Source organism: Podarcis bocagei (assembly GCF_964188305.1).
Source record: "Podarcis bocagei genome assembly, chromosome: 8".
Lineage (NCBI taxonomy): Eukaryota > Metazoa > Chordata > Lepidosauria > Squamata > Lacertidae > Podarcis > Podarcis bocagei.
Window position 1 is genome coordinate 19,861,433 of NC_138133.1, and position 19,155 is coordinate 19,880,587.

At 41.0% G+C, this 19,155-nt stretch overlaps 2 long non-coding RNA genes across 2 annotated transcripts in view; both read left to right on the forward strand.

Annotated features, from left to right (window-relative positions):
• Positions 1–85: 85 nt before the first annotated feature.
• Positions 86–19,155, forward strand: part of LOC308593943 — a 195,014-nt gene continuing 175,944 nt past the window's right edge. The window contains exon 1 of the long non-coding RNA XR_014011118.1: positions 86–163. This is a non-coding gene — a long non-coding RNA (uncharacterized lncRNA). The remainder of the gene's footprint in view (positions 164–19,155) is intronic.
• On the forward strand, positions 170–6,852 carry LOC308593974. Its single transcript, XR_014011172.1, has 3 exons — positions 170–365; positions 3,202–3,245; positions 4,589–6,852. It is a non-coding gene; the product is annotated as an uncharacterized lncRNA (long non-coding RNA).

Below are 19,155 nucleotides of genomic sequence, written 5' to 3' on the forward strand. Positions count from 1 at the left end.
GCCATTGTTGTTGGCATGGAGATAGTCTAGGTTGGATGCAAATATGCCATTCTGATGTCATGTGTGATGTCACAAAGAGGATATGCTTTAAGTCTTGGGAAAGCCAAAAGCAGTTAACAGTCAGTCTGCATCTTAGCCCTGTCAAGATGGATCTCCATAATAGGTGGTGAATAGTTTTATTTGGGGAATATATTACCTTTTACTATTGAGGAAAAGTTTTAGATTAGTTTGCCAGTTTGTAACCCATCAAATTGAGGCCAATAGATATACATTCACAAACCTATACTCATCAAATAATCAACTTTATGTGTAACTTTGGGATGGATTCATACGACCACATTTCCTTTCTCAAGAAAAGTTGGAAGGTATGTACTTTGAATGGCTATTGCTCCCTGCTGTCAGGGTGCTGCCCTGGATCCCAGCTAGTTGCCCAGGAAAGTATAAAGACAAGGACAAGTTTCATACAGTCCTTTTTTTATTTCAGACTTTACAGAGAGAGACTATAGAACCAGTCTCTTGGATAATGGTGTTGACCTGAGTGAATCTCCACCACCCGGATCTCCCACATCCTCATTCGTCAACCTCATCACCTCTTCTGCTATGGGGTGCTGCTATGTGCCCTCTGTCTTAGAGCTCTTTGCTCTCCTACTTTTAAGACTTGCTAGGTTCTGGGAGATGGTGGGTCTGGGATGCTTTCTAGCGACAACATGTCAGCCAGATGCTCTGGCTCTCCCATGATTTCCCAGAATTCCCCCTCATCTGCCTCTGATCTGTGACCTCCCTCAACCCCCTGTTGTAAATCTATACTGTCTTCCTCTTCCTCCTCCCTGGAAGGGTCAGGATGGGGAGGCGGTCTCCACCACTTCTCCTCTGCCCAGCCCCTGACATCCTGACATCCAAATGTCAACAAAGAGTACCAACCTCCCCTCAGAAACCCTTGTGCCAAGGCAATGTATCGAGTGACATCTAAATATACATATGGACAGAAAAACCTCTTTCCAAAATATAAAGTAGATTATAAGGGGTGGGGAGCTGGATCTGTCTAATAGGGTGTATCTTTATTTCCCCCACCCCAATTGTCAAACTTTGACAGGGATTCTCATTTGTCACTAACCTGATACCACAATGCCAACAGGTGGTCCATATTCCTTTATCCATGCAGTTTGAAATCCAAATAATGTGAGCAAAGACTTTGCAAACACTGGTAATCACAACCAGTGAGGAAACCTGATGGAACAGAGGTACCCCATTGTTTCACTAGATCTTACAACCATCAACCCCATTTATGATGGTGGAGGCACCCAGAAAAATCCTAATGCGATCTAAATGCACATGGCAGACTCTATGGCCGGGGGAAGGGTGTTCCTGCAAGTACACCTCCATGTGGTTATGCTAGGGGTTTGAAGATCAATGGTAGCATTTTGAAATGGGCCCAGAAACAAAGAGGCCATCAACCCAGACATTGGGGGGGGGGGTCTAGTAATAAACACTCGGCTGTTGAAGTCACAATCAAAGCCTTCTCACTTCACTTAGCTGTTTCATTTTGCAGCAGCAGTTTGCAATACTTGGCTGAGGAGACAATCATAATGGCTGAGGTCAAGTTTGACCTTTTGCCCATGCTGCAGCAATTTCTTCACATCGTTCGTACCGATCTTGTACAATCTTCCAACACTTTCCTGTGAATCTATCTGCCTCTTGGGGTTATCTATATATTGAATGCTCTGGCGCACTGTTTCCTTTAAAAAAAAAAAATCTAATTCTACCCTCAAGTCGTAGTTTCAACATTTTTTGAAAGAATGTAGTATTCCTCATTTTCTGTTTTCGCTTTATTTAACAGGAGTGGTAATTTTGAGAGTGTTAAATATATATATATTCGTGCATATTAATGGGCTTCTTCCAGGCTTAAACTGATTTATATATTTGGTGTAGTTTACAGATTATACAGATTTTGGGTTATGAAGATTTTAATCAAGAAGTATGTCTTTTTAATCTTTATGCTCAGCCTCGTTTTGCTTCAGTATTAGCTTGGCAATTAAGGTAATGAATTTTACTGAGGAAGGCTGAAGGAAGGGAGTGCTTTCTAAACAGACACCTGGCATGCACTGGTTGTCATGGTGATTTCCCAGATGCTCAAACAAGTGGAGAAAAGCAGCAATTCAATATTCCCATAACAGAAGAAGTAGAAACACTAATTGATATCTGTTTCAGAGAAACATGGGCTAGACTGTGGGATTTCAAGCTGCAGATGTTCTTAGGAAGATACATTAAGAGCTATAGTGCCCTAGAAGCACCGGAAGAAGGCACTATTTGAATACTGCATTAATCTGTGCTCAGCTAACAGGCTGCATTATCCCTTTGATTAGATGGTCATGAAGAACGCATAATTTTTGCCATGCCAAAATCTGCCCTCCAGTTTTGTGAAAGTTCTTCCCACCCCCCACCCCCCTGTTGAAGAAGCTTCCATTTTTCTGTCTCATTGAGAATTTGGGCGAAATGGTATTTTGAGCGTATCTTATTGTGAGGTGACCAAGGGTGGTAGCATGCAAGGGCAGGGTGTATAGGCTTTTTTTGTGTAAAAAGGGGTGCCAACTTGAATAAAATATTGGGGGGGGCAGGTAAGCCCCTGCCCCACATAATCAACAACAAGACACAGCACACACATACTATTTGAATGGAAATGCTCATCAACTTTGCGGAGGTTCAGCCGCCTCAAATATTTTATGGGGGGGGCAAAGGGACCTCAACCCCTAGGAGTTGGCACCTATGTGTGTTAATATTTATCCTATGAAGGTGGGTACAACTAATGCAGAATGTGGCAGCTAGACTGGTGGCTGGGAGCGGCCGCCGAGACCACATAACACCGGTCTTGAAAAACCTGCATTGACTCCCAATACATTTTGGAGCACAATTCAAATTGTGGGCCTAAATGGGCCTAAATGGCCTTGGCCCAGTATACCTGAAGGAGCATCTCCATCCCCATCGTTCAACCCAGACACTGAGGTTCAGTGCCAAAGGCCTTCTGGTGGTTCCCTCACTGTGAGAAGTGAAGTTACAAGGAACCAGGCAGAGGGCCTTCTTGGTAGTGGCGTCTTCCCATCAGATGTCAAAGAAATAAACAACTACCTGATGTTTAGGAGACATCTGAAGGCAGCCCTGTTTAGGGAAGTTTTTAATGACTGATGCTTTAATGTATTTTTGTAGGAAGCCGCCCAGAGTGACTTTGGAAACCCAGACGGATGGGCGGGGTATGAATAAATAATTATTATTATTATTATTATTATTATTATTATTATTATTATTATTATTATTATTATTATTATACTACATCCTGCCACTGAGCCTCTCTGGATGGCTATGCCTCCGGATCTGAAAAAGCTCCATAGGAGAAGTTACTGGTATCTCATGATGTTTCCTCAGGGTCTTAACTGGGCACTCTGGGAAGGCTGCAAAGTCCCGGTCACAGACAACATGATTTGCCTAATGGAAGGAAGGACACTTGTGAAAATTGTCAGCCACTTCAGGAGTCAGATACATAAGTGGGACAAAAACCCTGTACCCCACCCATGAGTATTCACAGGAATTTTCTGTCCCCAGTATGCATGGCACTTTACAGAACACAATTCTAAAATTTGTGGCAGGAGAGAAGAGCAGAGGAAGAGGGACCAAAGGGGAGGTTGGAGTAAACAAGGCAAGAGTTTGCTATTGTTCCAGATAACATGTGATTTTAGCAGTGCTTTTTTCGGGGGGTGGAATGCAAGGATATGCATACCCCTAAACATTTTGTGAATCTAAGTTTGGCCTCATTGAGGGGCAGTATTTCAAAATGAGTAGGAAGATGAGAGAACCCCTAAACATTTTTTTTAATATATATAAAAAAACACTGGATTCTAGGCTTAGCTGTAGGCTAAATATGTCAGCTAATGATCCACTGGCTCTTAGCTCACCCATCCTATTAGATGGTGGGTTTGGATTGCTCTCTAAGCCAGGATTGTACAGAGAGCCTACTTGAGTAGAGCAGACTCCCCACCACAGATATCCACCCCACAACTCATTAGGTGATGGGAGAGCAGAAACCATAATGACATATAGGTCAGAACGAGTGGGACCGTTCCCCCTTTCCCCCTTGCATATGTTAAGTGTGTGTGTGTGAAGAATATGTCACACTGTGTACTCTTTGTAAGTGCTTGAGGAGCCCTTTGAGGTTGTGAGCATCAGAAGGAATGTTCACATATCTCTAACAACTTCACCCCAAACTCACCAGAACTCAGTTCTGGCACCTCTCAGGTGGTCACCATTGACATTATAAGAGAACAAGGGAGGTGTTCATGGTGAGTTCCGACACCTACTTTTATGGAAAAATAGCAATGAGCCTTAATCTTTACGGCTGTTTTCCAATTCAGGTATGACTTCAGGTTTCATGGTAGAAAGGATTTGAACAAAGGTTCAAATGCCTTCTCTTGATCAGGTTAAAATTAAGCGATTAAAACCAGTATGCATTAATGATACTTATAGTACTTACTTTCTTATAACTTAAACTAATTAGAAGTAATGGCGCTCCTGATAAATAATCATATGTGGTCATTTTCAGAAGCACATTCAATGGTGCCACTACTGACAAGATCCCACAAACTCCTGTATTTCCTTCACATAGTCATCTGTACATGTTATTCAGCAAAAAGCCCAGGTTTGCTACTCACCATATGTTTTTGAACACCTTCTTGCCATATTTACACTCTCCTTTTTCTAAAACGCACATAACTAACGATATGAAGTGTGAAGAGACCTCAAGCTGTCAATGTAAAGGCACTAATTTACGCTCTGCCTCGCTCTATTTTTTTCAGGAAATTCATACAGCTGCACTTTTTGTTTTGTTTTGTTTTTTATAGAGAGAGCCGAGCTTTAGTATATTTGTTTCATCATAATGATACAAATTAGTTAAGAAGTGGGTGGTGGTGGCATTGAACATTATATTATTTGATATAGCTGGTTCTTTTATTTTATTTTTTGTAATGAAGTATTTTTCTACTCTTGTGATTCAAGTATGTAACAATCTCATAAAGTAATTAACCGCATTTCTCAGATTGCCCGCTGAAGTGCATAGCAAAATAAAATGGCCAATAATCATAATTTAAGATGCACAAGACATCTGTGCACCTCGTTTGTGAAGTTGTTAGCAACACAGCACAGCCTCCTACATCTGTACATTTCATGGACTTTATCCAGCTTCATCGCAAACCCAAACAATGTAATTGTCTTAACATTGTAATGAAGCTTAATGGTTTATATAGTAGCTGGGAAAGCATTATTGGAACAAGTACGTATTAAAGTCTCAATTGTGCACCTTAGACTTGAGAAGAAACCAGAAAGCATTCCACCTCATCCTCCAATTTGTTTATTATGGTATGGGGATTCTAAATAAATAATAGGCTGATGGTTCAAGTTGCCGGCTTTTATGCTGTACCCACTCCCGTGCTTGTGACTACAAACTGATGAGATGGTGAAGCTTTCCCAATCTCTCCAGCTCTATGCCACTTGGGTCAAAAGTTGTGTAGGTGGCAGAGAAAATCAGAATATAAAGGCATGGAAAGACTTTGTACATAAAACCAATAGGAAGCAACAGTACACTACCTTGGACTGTTATAGAAAGGCACATTCACTTCCTCTGCCTCTCACTAAGGTCATAGAAAGTTTCATGAGGTGCAATGTTGGAGTAAGTTCCTTGTTATGTCCAAGCTCAGGGGAACTGTGAGCATTTTAAACCAGGTGCAGAAACATTTTTCCATCCAAAGTCTACATTTCCTCATGGATAACTTTTTGATGGACACATGTCAGAGAAGGGTACGGCCAGAGGTAAAAAATGACAAGGCAATTACTTTTGCTCCTATTTTTGAACTAAGCATAAGTTAAAGTAACCAGGATTGGACGTAACAAGGAACTCTGGTTTGCTTCAAAGCAGAAGCTTTCCATTTCGTTTTTACAGCCATTCTAGTGCCATGTCCGAGGAAAAGTGAAGTGGAAGTAACAAGCTCTTTGGCACTAGATGGTGAGTCTCCACAAATGGTGAAAAAATTGTCCCATGCAGAGGACACACTTGCAGACTGAAGTTCCACCAAATGTCACCTACAGTGAAACCTGAGATGAATTTAAAAGTTCCTCCTTAGCATAAACAACTGATGGGTTTTCAGGCTGCAAAGAGAATTTCAGAAAGATGGCTGAAACATCTGGGTTCTTCTAGTGGGAATTATATTGTAATTCCCACTTTGTGGAGTATGTTGTGGGTGCAGTTTTCTGTGTTCCTTCACAGGGTGAATGCTTAAATGAAGAAGAAAAATAGGTCTCCACAACTACCTCTGCACCATCTCCTACATCTAACAAATATTCTTTCATCTCTTGTATAGCCATGCATAAAATGTTCTCCATCTAATGCATTATAGATTTGCCAGATGTAATTTAAAGCATAAGGAAGTGTTCAATAAAAAATTAATGACATTTTAAACATTTTTCAAGCTCTGAATAGGCATTTGTACTCAAGCTAAATGTTTTCTTCAAAAGCAACATTAGAAGGGGAAAAAAGAATTCATTAGGTTCCCACTTTCATTTCTTAAAAATCTTTTTTTCATGAACGAGGCACCCTTGTACAGTATGTGGTATGTGACTATGCAAAACTAATTATTACCTTTCAAGAACAATATATGTATATCCCTGCAGGCTATTATCATTGAAAGCAAATCGTGTGGAGTCGAACAAACAGCCTTGAGGGCTTTCATAATTACTGACAGGGATATTAAAAGTGACAGATATGAGATGTATGCTTCAAAATAATAATAAAAAAAAATTATTATGAGCACAGCTCCCAATTTGTCATTTGTATTTACTCCTGTTTGACAAATCAGACACCCATTGTGTGGCCACAAATGATCTATTTTTGCTGCATTTGGGGTAGAAATGAACGGTTCAAGCAGGCTATATTCCCCTTTCTAACAGAAGGATTCCTTCACTTCATGCAGAGATAAAACTGTGAGTCTTTAAGTAAAAATAAATCAAATCTGCTAAAAGGCTTCCAGGCTACTTTCTGAGGCATGTATTTTACGCAGCATATTTAGATGTAATTAAAACTATCCATTTAAGTTCTGCAATTGATGGGGAACAGAGTTAATGTTCCGTGACCCCACAAAAACTCCATATTTGCCTTTTATATTTTAAGATCCACAGAACTGAAGAGTAGTTCTCTTTGTATCCATCGCAGGCACAGCAACCATCCCTCATGCTGGGAGGTAGATTGCCATAATCATCATCATTATAATCATTTTATATGTATGGCACCTTTCCATAGTTAAAAAAATGTTCAAGGTGGCTTACAGCATGACAAGATTTACATAATTACCAACATAACAAAAGTCATAAACAATAAATAAAAAGGTAAACATAAAGGACCCATGACAGTTAAGTCCAGTAGCGAACGACTCTGGAGTCGTTCATCTCGTTTTACTGGCCGAGGGAGCCGGCGTTTGTCCACAGACAGTTTTTCTGGGTCATGTGGCCAGCATGACTAAGCTGCTTCTGGCAAAACCAGAACAGCGCACGGAAACACCGTTTACCTTCCCACCGGAGCGGTACCTATTTATCTGCTTTCACTTTGATGTCCTTTCGAGCTGCTAGGTTGGCAGGAGCTGGGACTGAGCAACGGGAGCTCACCCTGTTGTGGAGATTCGAACCGCTGACCTTCCGATTGGCAAGCCCTAGGCTCAGTGGTTTAGACCACAGCGCCACACATCAAAAAGTACCCAACCAAATGGAAAACAATTTCCACATAAATCATAAAATCTAAAACTAAGAATCCAGCATTAATATCAGTCACAATTTAAAATGAGATAGATAGAAACTAAAATCAATATAGAAAAACAAAACAAAAACAGAGCCCTCTCTGCCCAGCAAGGCAGTGCCCTTCAGGCTCCCAGCAGGTCAGTCCTGGGCAGCAGTGGCGATGGCAGCACTTCTTTATGGAGCCTGTCATGCACTTTGTGTGGGTCTCCTCTTGGTGACTGTATTGGTGTTTCAACTGGCATGGTAGCCAGCCTGATAACAAGGGTGAGATCTATGAGCACCAGTATTCCAACATCAGCACTAGTTCTGGAGTGTCTTGTAAGCACAATTCACTTCTGCACTTTTGAACTGTGGAACACTAAATGGCTTTACCCTAGAACATCTAAGAGCATGCTTCTTCTCCCATAGCCTCTTAGAAGATTGCCACTAACAGGAAAATTCAGCTTCATTGCATGACAGCTTCAGTTGCAGAGCCTCCATGCATCTGTTCCATGAATGAGACAAATCTGGGTTTACTCCTCTGTCATTGACAGTCATTCATATTGAACTAACCACAACATAGGATACCATACCATTTTTGTATTGCCTAAATCGCAGGTCTGTTAATGGTGTGACCATTAACAGAGGGAATTTCCTGGCATTTTATAGCACAGAAGTCCTTAAGACAACAAATTAAACCAAAGAAGGTTTTTTGTTAAGCAAATTTGATACATTTTCAGAAGGCTATCGCTTCAACATAGAGATGGAGGAGAAACTTCACATTTAAAGCTGGAATTCACATTCAGCTCAAATTAAAAGACACAATTCAAAAAAAGATATGGACCCAAACACAGCCATCCTTTGAGATTTGCATTTCCCCCCTGAATTTTGCATTGCAGTTCCTGAGCCAAGTAATATGTACAAAAATTCATCTAAAGGGTGAGGTGTGCAAGGAAAACACATTTATTAGTGGGAAAATACATATGGGAATGTATTATATGCTTTGCAAAAAGTGCATATTGGACCAAAAATTATCTTCTGTCACTTTTTTCTCCTTAAAAAAATTGAGCAGCCTTGCATTTTTCACAGGCAGCTGACCATTCTCATGTTAGATTGGACTTCTATTCAAATTTTAAGGGGAGGAGAGAAAGTTTTCCGCCAAACACCTTGTGCAAATTTGATCTTGTTACATGCCGTTGCTTCCTCTAGCTGCCTCTACTTTGGCACCACACCATTTCCAGTGGCACCTCTACTGGAAACTCTTTATTTCTTCTTTCTGATTTAATCATGAAAATTAAATCAGTCAAATAGGGATCATACCATTAACAGGGTGAAATGCTCCGTTTTATGCCGTACAGACAGAGGAGAAATCCTGTGTTTTATATCAGCCTCATGCTCCAGAACTTTTTGCCACATTTAGCGCAGACATACGGATTGGAAAAGCTGTAGAAGTAATATCTGTTATAGGGCTTTTACTCTAACCTTGGTCTCCATATCTGGTCAAGATACCACACCAGCAGTTGTCAGTCAATGCAAGTTTTGGTACTTAATTGCATGGTGACTTCTCATTTTAAAATCAGACACCAACCAAGCACCCTGCTTTTATCACCTCGTTAGATTAACGTCACTATAAAGAAAGTGTGGGGAAAGTTTTTATTTCCTTAGCATATAAATAATTAAAAGAGAACTTTGGGAACAGGTTTGATAAATTGAATGTGGTTTTTGACATAGCTGCATTTCCGTTCTTACTGCTTTATCCCAACCTAAAGCTGTGATATTTTTTGTTGAGCATTTTTTCCAGCTTTTAAACAGCACTCCAAATGAATGTGCTTATATATACAGTGATACTTCGGGTTACAAACACCTTGGGTTACAAACACTTTTGGTTACAGACTCTGCTAACCCGGAAGTTGTACCTCGAGTTAAGAACGTTACCACAGGATGAGAACAGAAATTGTGCACCAGCAGTGCGGTGGTAGCGGGGGGGGGGGCATTAGCTAAAGTGGTACCTCAGGTTAAAAACAGACCTCTGGAATGAAATAAGTTCGTAACCAGAGATACCACTGTATCATCTATCTATCTATCTATCTATCTATCTATCTATCTATCTATCTATCTTACATTAACAGGGTGATGCCATGATTCTACATAACCCATCAGATTTGGCTACTTAGTGATTTCACTGGAGTCAAATAAAATGAGTTCAGAGAGATGTAAATAAACATGTAAACACTTTCTCAAGTGGGGCAAAAAGAGAGAGTTTATACAATGAGAAACACTACTCAGAACCTTCCTGAAAACGTTAAATAACTTTGGCCATTGCTAACACAAGATATATTAGTACAGTGGTACCTCGCAAGACAAATGCCTCGGAAGACAAAAAACTCGCAAGACGAAAGAGTTTTTCGTTTTTTGAGTTGCTTCGCAAGACGAATTTCCCTATGGGCTTGCTTCGCAAGACGAAAACGTCTTGCAAGTTTGTTTCCTTTTTCTTAAAACCGCTTGAAGAGGTGCAGTTGCGACTTGACCGTGCTTCGCAAGACGAAAAATTCGCAAGACGAAAAAACTCGCAGAACGGATTAATTTCGTCTTGCGAGGCACCACTGTAACTAATAATTAAGAGGACATTGTTCAGTCCTTTGTGAGTGAAAATAATGTGGTATGGCTTCCACTGTTACATTTTTGCACAGGATGGAGGAGAGCACATGAATCTTCTGGACTCCTTTCCCATCTTTTCCAGTGCTGAAAGCAAAGCCCTGATTTTGAAAGCTTTAAAGTTCAGCAAGCAGGGGACCAAATGCCACCAGAACACAGTGAAGAGAGAATTAAGGGGGTCTAAGAAAACTGGGCAAGAAATACAAAGCATAGGAAAAGTTCCCTTGACTCCAACATGGTGTTTGGGAGGAATATAAATGGATAAAGACACTCGCCGGAGGTCAGAAATCTTCCTTCCGTCTCCTGCTCTTTCTTTTATGGAGCTATGGATTATTCATGTTCTTTTTGCAATGTGAGGGGTGGACAAAGCATAGCCAACTATCTGGCCCATGGCTAGCTGACATTGTTGAATATAAATAGAAATAACACACAGCTCAGTCCTAATTAAACCCTGCAATCCATTTTTATGCTTCATTTGAACAGGGTCCAATATTGGATATACGTAGTTGGTGCTTACTTTTAATATAAGGGATGCTTTCTACAAGTTAGGTGAAATGCTTAAAGCTTTATTCTAGGATGGAACGGAAGACACATTGAAATCATTGGTGTTTATTTCCATGTACTTCTCTATAAACCGTCAAACCTATCCCTACCCCCCAATTTCTCATTTTAGGAGTCAAGTGCAACTCAGCTGACTCACCTGAAATACAAGGAATTTCGTAAGCCTATATGCCTATACCATGTGATAAACTAGTGCAGCTTAACATTACAGTTTTACCCAGATGCTGTAAAAATGTAGTGCTCCTGCAATGATAATCTGTATTGCAGACAGTGTGTTCTCCTGCTCCTCATAACCATTCTGTCTTTCACATCACGGGCTGTAGTCCTGCTCAGTCTCTCACCCAGGGATAGAGAATCTATAGCTTTCCCTCCAACTCCCAGAGGTCCCAGCAAGTATGGGACGGATGTTCAGGGATGATGAGAATTGGAGTCCAGCAACATTTGGAGAGCCCTAGACCCTAGGTAGGGAAACTAAGGCCCGGGGGGTGGATCCGGCCCAATCATCTTCTAAATCCGGCCTGCAGACGATCCAGGAATCAGCGTGTTTTTACATGAGTAGAATGTGTCCTTTTATTTAAAATGCATCTCTGGGTTATTTGTGGGGCCTGCCTGATGTTTTTACATGAGTTAGAATGTGTGCTTTTATTTAAAATGCATCTCTGGGTTATTTGTGGGGCATTGGAATTCATTATTTTTTTTCTTTCCAAAATATAGTCCGCCCCCCCCCCCCCAAGGTCTGAGGGACAGTGGACTGGTCCCCTGCTGAAAAAGTTTGCTGACCCCTGCCCTAAACCGTCTGTCAGCTTCCAGTGTCAGAGCGCAGCTTCCACCTATGTAAGTCTACTCACTCGCTTTTTCTCTTACCTTTTTCCAGCTTCATGAGTCTCTTCTTCACCACAGTTTTCTCCTTATCATTTTAACTGCACTCCCTTTCTCCACACATTGACTTCCACCCTCCTTTCCTCCAAAATTCCATTCTCCTTGATAACAGATGCATGGAGCTACACCCCCCCACACACCCCTGTTTTGACCCCAATTTTCTGTCATTCCATCCAAGTGTACCTTCCTCCATCTGCCACAAGTGAATCAAATGAGACTGGAGAGGAGAAATCAATGTCAGTAAGTTGCTCCAGTTGGCATGCAGTTCAGCTCAACTTGCTTGTTTCTCTAATATACGTTCAAAAACTGTCCTTCTAATTATTTAGCATAGCTAGAAAGCCTAATCATCTGTTTAATATATCTGTTTATAGATGGCACTAATTGGTTGACTTCTTTTAGAAACCCATCTCAGTTATGGCATTATTATTATTATTATTTAAAAAAAACATATTTGCAAAAAGGACTACTGATGCCCAGGTGGTTGTTTTTTTCCTCCTTGTGTCTTACATTTGTGTACTTATTAATTATGGTGAGAGAAGGCAACACCAACTCCTGTATCAACAGGGAGACAGAGTAACATCCAATTATGCTTTAGCACATTTGCTGTCTGAGCTTGCACAATAACATTTTACCTAAATGAATCTCTAATTCAGCGTATGTGGAAAAGGTAATGCTTTGAGCTATATTCCCTTCTGCAAGTGTATCGCTTATTGGACCTCATATTTGTAAGAAACACTCCAGAGTGAAGCATGTATCTCATTCTTTATCTCCCTTGCTGGTTTTTAGCCATCAGAGGTTTATGATTTTAGCAGATGTTGCTGGGTTTGTGGGTGGAATTTTTTTCATGTTTTTGTTTGTTTCAAGGCAAGTTAATGAATTGCATCCTTCCCTGCTTTCTCACTTTGGTAGTGCAGGGGGACGATGACAAATGCATTCATGAGTAAGTTCCTTGCAATAGTTGGCGAATCAATTTTGCATGTTTTCCTCAATGTTTCCAGTGCAGTTGTACAGCGGAACTTGTAGTTTCACTTTATTATTGATGAGGGCATTTTGAATAATTAAAAAAACACACACCCTGTAAAGTTGGAGTAGTGCAGACAGTAAAAGGAACCATCTTTTCTCTTAGCTTATGATCAGAGGCACTTCATGGAATAGACGTTATATGAATCAGAAAACAGAATTTTTGATCGGTATCACTGGGAGGCCCACTTCAATCATTACTTAATTGAGTTATCTTTGGCAGAAGAAAGGGCTAAGCAGGAAACCCTACACAAATTCAGAGTGGAGTCTCTAAGATGGTTGGATGGCACCTTGTACACCTCCTTCCAGCAACTCCTGCAGCCAAGCTGGTCCCAAATGTGTTGCTCTGCTTTCCTTTTCATATGAGCAAAACAGAGAGGAGGGTCCAGTTATCTGGGCAGCTCAGAACCTCCACACACACTGCCCAAAAGGTCCCTTGGAGGCTGCTTATACAGCAATGTGACTTTACCCCCAGAGGTGCACTCCATTCTCTCTCAAAACAGACGAATCTCAACAAGACATGTGAGGGGGGGTGTCAGAGATAAGCACACTTGCATCTGTGTATAACCCAGGTTCTAAAATTTGTTGGGAGCCTCAAAAGGTCAAAAAGCATTCCTGCTTCAGTCTGTTGCCTTCTATATGATCGAAGCAGGCAAAAAGGTCCTCATCTTCACTGCCGTCTCCTATGCTTACCGTCACCTTATAGGAGCACCTAAACAGGACTGGATTGCCTTAGAACTTCCTCAATGACTGTAGGAAAGTACTGGATTGATATGAGTCTACCCTGTACATCGCTGCTTAATGCACATTACATTGAACAGTGCGGGTTCAAGCTATAAAGGATCAGGTCACTTGAGGGATTGGATTTTTGTAGATTCCAGTGCCAATTAACTGATTCAAACCTCCTGGATTAACATGTGGATCATATTTCAGAAAGTGAGAGTCCGGACACAAAAGTTGTTGAGGTTTATTTGGGGGGAGGAGCGAAGGTTTTCCAGATTTCTGGGGACATTTCAGCGATTTCTGCCCACATGTATGGCAACCTTACATTTCCCATTGGTGCAACTCAATATCTCAAAATACAGTTCTAGACTGGTGTACTTTGAGGTGTGTGTGTGTGTGTGTGTGTGTGTGTGTGTGTGTGTGTGTGTGTATATATATATATATGCAAATTCTGGAGGTTACCCACTGTGAAGTTACAGTAAACTAGACATAGGGCCTTCTCAGTAGTGAAACTCACCCTGTGAAGCACTTCCATCAAATGTAAAAGAGATGAACAGTTATATGATTTTCCATAGACATCTGAAGGTAGCTCTGTATCAGGAAGATTTTAATATCTGATGTTTCATTGTGTTCCATTATATTCTGTTGAAAGCCTCCCAAAGTGGCTGGGAGAACCCAGTCAGATGGGTGTGTAACAAGTAAATAATAATAATAATAATAATAATAATAATAATAATAATAATAATCACTGATTCATGTCGCTATTTGGAAAAAATAAGTTATGAATGAACACATACAAAAGTGATGCATACCACACACTCATTTGTCTGTCCTTAGTACAGAAGCTTCTCCCACTTAGCTATTCATCCATGTTAAAGAAACCACAGCAAATGGCTTACCATGTATTGTCTGCATACTCTGACAAGCCACACTTGAGTTAATGGCTTTCTCTGCTGGCCATTGGCATAAAACATAGGGGAGATGAGGTAGTGTGTGTGCCTAAAATTTATTTGTAAATGATATCAATAATATCTGGATACCAGGTTCTCCAGTTTTAATGGTATAAGGTTGGACGCAGGTGGCGCTGTGGTCTAAACCACTGGGCCTCTTAGGCTTGCTGATTGGAAGGTCAATGGTTTGAATCTGCACGATGGGGTGAGCTCCTGTGGCTCTGTCCCAGCTTCTGCCAACCTAGCAGTTCGAAAGCACACCAGTGCAAGTAGATATATAGGGACCATGGCGACGGGAAGGTAAACAGCATTTTTGTGCGCTCTGCTTTCCGTTGTGCCAGAAGCAGTTTAGTCACACTGACCACATGACCCGGAAAGCTGTCTGTGGACAAACGCCGGCTCCCCCGGCCTGAAGTGAGATGTGTGCTGCACCCCATAGTCACCTTTGAATGGACTTTACTGTCCAGGGGTCCTTTACCCTTTTTTATTTTATTAAGGTTAACACTAGGATGGAGAAGAGGTGGCAAAAAGACCACAATCTGTGCATTCACTGAGACTGATAAATGTGGACACCTCAAGAGCTTAACAAAATGTACAAACTTCAAGTCAAATTTTCCAGACACTAGAATTCAAACAAACCACTGCTGGTTCTCAGGTGCAGTTCAAATGTAAAACAGGACCCTGGGGATACCTCTGTGGTTCATGTTGAACATCTTTACTTGCACTTTTGGAGACTCTGTCTGTGCTAAGAATACCAGGGATTTTTCGTACTATCCATCTTGCAACATTTCAAGCTGTGATTGTTTGACTTTTAGTATGGGTGCTTTCCGCAGCTGCACCCTAGGTCTAGGACTAGGTATGCATAGATGAACGGATCTGTCAATTTCAATTTCTATCAGTTTTTCATCTTTCCAGTGTTCAGTAAGCCCCATTTCTGCATTAGTTTGGAAGATTTTTTTTAAAAAAGAGGTCCACAGAAAAAATATATACATTTTTTTCTGATGCAAATATTTATAATGCATTTTTGCCCAATATACACAATTTTTTTTGCAAGAAATTTGTCCTAATATAATGCATTTTGTGCATTATTTGCACTTTCCCCTAAAATACACATATTGGGGTGGGGGGCTGGACAATTGAAGCCCACAAAAACGGAGAAGTGTGAATTTTGAAGGATAGCTGCATTTCAGATCACATATCAGCTTGGGAAGGGCGATTTGCTCTGATTCAGCACTGAACAATGGATTTTCCTGGGGAAAGCAGTGGAACAATGAGAAAACTGCTTGGATCTGTGCTTAGAAAGCACAGGACAAGTGGAAAACTGCTTGGAACAGTGCTTTCTAGATATGGAACAAGTAGAAGTCTGGAAAAGCCCAGGACCAGTGTGACCTGGGGAGAGGGGGTGTGGTTGGGGGAAGTAAGGCTTTTGACACTGTAAATCGTAATGCCCTGTGGACTAGTCTTCTGAAAATTGGCTGCCCAGATAAATTTGTAAACATCATTCGGCTCCTCCATGATAATATGACAGCAACAATCACAGATAACAATGGCTCTCAAGGTGAACCATTCACAGTGGGATCAGATGTTAAACAGGGTTGTGTTATTGCCCCAACTCTATAATAAATTATTAAATTATAAATTATTATTATTCATTATTTTCATTGCCATGATCCTACACTTTGTCGAAGGGAAACTCCCCACTGGAGTAGAAATCATATATCAAACAGATGGAAATCTCTTCAATCTGAGCAGGCTGAAAGCAAAGAGTAAGGTTACCGTAACTTCCGTCATAGAACTTCAGTATGCTGATGACAACGTAGTGTGTGCACACTCAGAGGATGACCTCCAAACCATCCTAAAAATCTTTGCAGAAGCTTAGAAAAAGCTTGGCCTGTCACTCAATAGCCAAAAAACCAAAGTGCTGCACCAACAAGTACAAAATAACCCCTCTGCAGTGCCACAAATCCAACTCAATGGTGTAATGTTGGAAAATGTTGATCACTTCTCCTACTTAGGCAGTTATCTTTCCACAAGGGCCAACATCCAGCATTGCCTGAGCTCTGTGAGTGTGGCTTTCTCCCAATTGAAGTGCAGAGTGTTTGAGGACCAGGACATTCGCAGGGAAACAAAAATGCTTGTTTACAAAGCTATTGTACTACCAACCTTACTGTATGCTTGTGAAACATGGACCACTTATAAATGCCATCTCCAACTCCTCAAAAGATTCCATCAGCTGTGTCTCTGAAAAATTTAACACATCACTTGGGAAGAAAGGTGAACTAATATCAGTGTACTGGAAGAAGCAAAGATCACCAGTGTTGAAGCAATAATTCTTCAACATCAACTTCGTTGGATGCGTCATGTTGTGGGGATGCCTGATTATCGTCTTCCAAAGCAACTACTCTATTCCGAACTTAAAAATGGAAAGCATAATGCTGGTGGTCAGCAAAAGAGGTTTAAAGACTGTCTCAAGGCAAATCTTTAAAAAATGTAGTATAAACACCGACACTGGGAAACACTGGCCTGCGAGTGCTGTAATTGGAGAACAGCCTTTACCATAGGTGTTAGGGGCTTGGAAGACACTTGAACTCAGCACACTCTAAGAGGAAGGCATGCTTGGCAAATCCACACCGTGATCAACTCCTGCCTGGAAACCAATGTCCCCACTGTGGAAGGGCGTGTTGAGATTCCATTCCACCTTTTGTTGCAGATGTGTGGGATTGTTACATGTCACATGTCTGTTTACATTCCAGCACAGATTGCTGGGTCCCGTGAGCAGAACTTCCACTGTATTGCTTTTGTTTAGCCTCTCTCTCCGAGAAGATGGCAAGGAGAGACATGTTTCATTGTCCTGATTTATGTATAATAAACCCGTAGTTTTAGTATGTATCTGCATCCTTAAGCCTCTTCTGTTGTGCAGTTTACTCTGCTAAGTAAAGTGTGCTCAAGTCAGCAAGCTTGAGTCGCTGATTTACGTCGGAGCCAGAGGTCGATGAATCTCCGCAGCGAGAAGACTGAGAGGGAGACGCTCCAGCTGGGGCTGAGCCAGCTGGCCTATCGACTCCCAGATGCCAACAGGACGTGTGGTTCCAGAACTAGCCTCCACAGTCACTTAAGGTCTCATTGTTAAAACTGTGTTTATGGAAGACAATCTTACTTGGCTACGAGTGATCGCCAAAGATGATGAAGAAGAAGAATTTGGGGAAAGAGTACAAATGTCCAGACATGGAAGCTTTGGGGGCCGCATTTGGCTCCAGGAACTGAGGTTCCCTAACCCTGTTTTACATGCTCAGGTACATTCCTGATCATAACTTCCATGTGGTGCTTTACTGTTACATTCTTTTGAACACTGGTAAAACCATGAAACACAAGTATATGGTACAAGTATCCAATCAACCCCACCAAGATTTCTGTATCTGGAAATGCACATAAGTGCCCATTCAGTCTGGTCAAACAACACACTAATAAGAATCCTTTAGAATTAATTTAAAAGCTTTTCTTGTTCGAGTGGAATTCAGGAGGGGCCGAATGAAAGTGAGAGGGGTTGCTGAAGTATGAATTCTGCCGTTTATTTTCAGATACATGAATAACAATCTGAATATTGCACTTGTGTAGCTTTGAACCCCTGGTCTCTCTGACACCCCACTTGCTCAGGCACTGAGTGTGTGGCAGGTTATGCTACTGACCTATAAGAGCTGCCCTGTGTTTGCCTCGTGTTTTGTCCTTTCTCATCCAGATATATGTGACTCAGTGGCAAAGAAAGCCTCACACATCTCTCATTTCGTGTCAAAAGATTCTTAAATAATGGCCACATGGAGAAGAATATAGAACAAAGTTATAGAGGCAAGAAATACCAATCATTATTCACTATCCTCCATATACCCACAATCCAGATTACTGGCATTTCAAAGTGTTGCAAATGTATTCTGAGAATATTTTTCTTGCTCTTAAATATTTATTGCAAAAGGGATTCAACACACTTCAAGTATGTGATTATATTCTTTACTCCTTGTTGTCTCATCTCTTCAAGGTTTTCAGAATTTTTGCAGCAGCAATCTCACCCAGTATGCTGCGAATTGTCAGCAAAACGACCGTTTCATTCCCAATTCCTGAATGGCCCCTTCAGCAGCTTCATGTAGATGTTAAACAGCAGCAGCCCAAATAGCATGGTTGGTTAGAGCATGATGCTAATAACACCAAGGTTGCAGGTTCAATCCCTGTATGGGACAGCTGCAAAGCCCTGCATTGCAGGGGAATGGACATGATTATCAGGGTATCCTCCAACTCAACAATTCTATGATTCTATGGGGGACAACATGAGATCCCTTGGGATGCCAAATCAGAAGAGTACAGAATTAAACTTAGTATATCCACTTACCACACAATTACCTGTTTGAAATTTGAACAACAGTTTTCCCCCACCTGATACTCAAACCTATACTGATTGACATGGGGAATTTAAAAGATGAAATGTACATTTCAATATATCTGAGGCAAGAATTCTCTAAAATTACATCCTGTTCCATTTATATAACATAAGGCTCTACAGATAATATATTTGTGC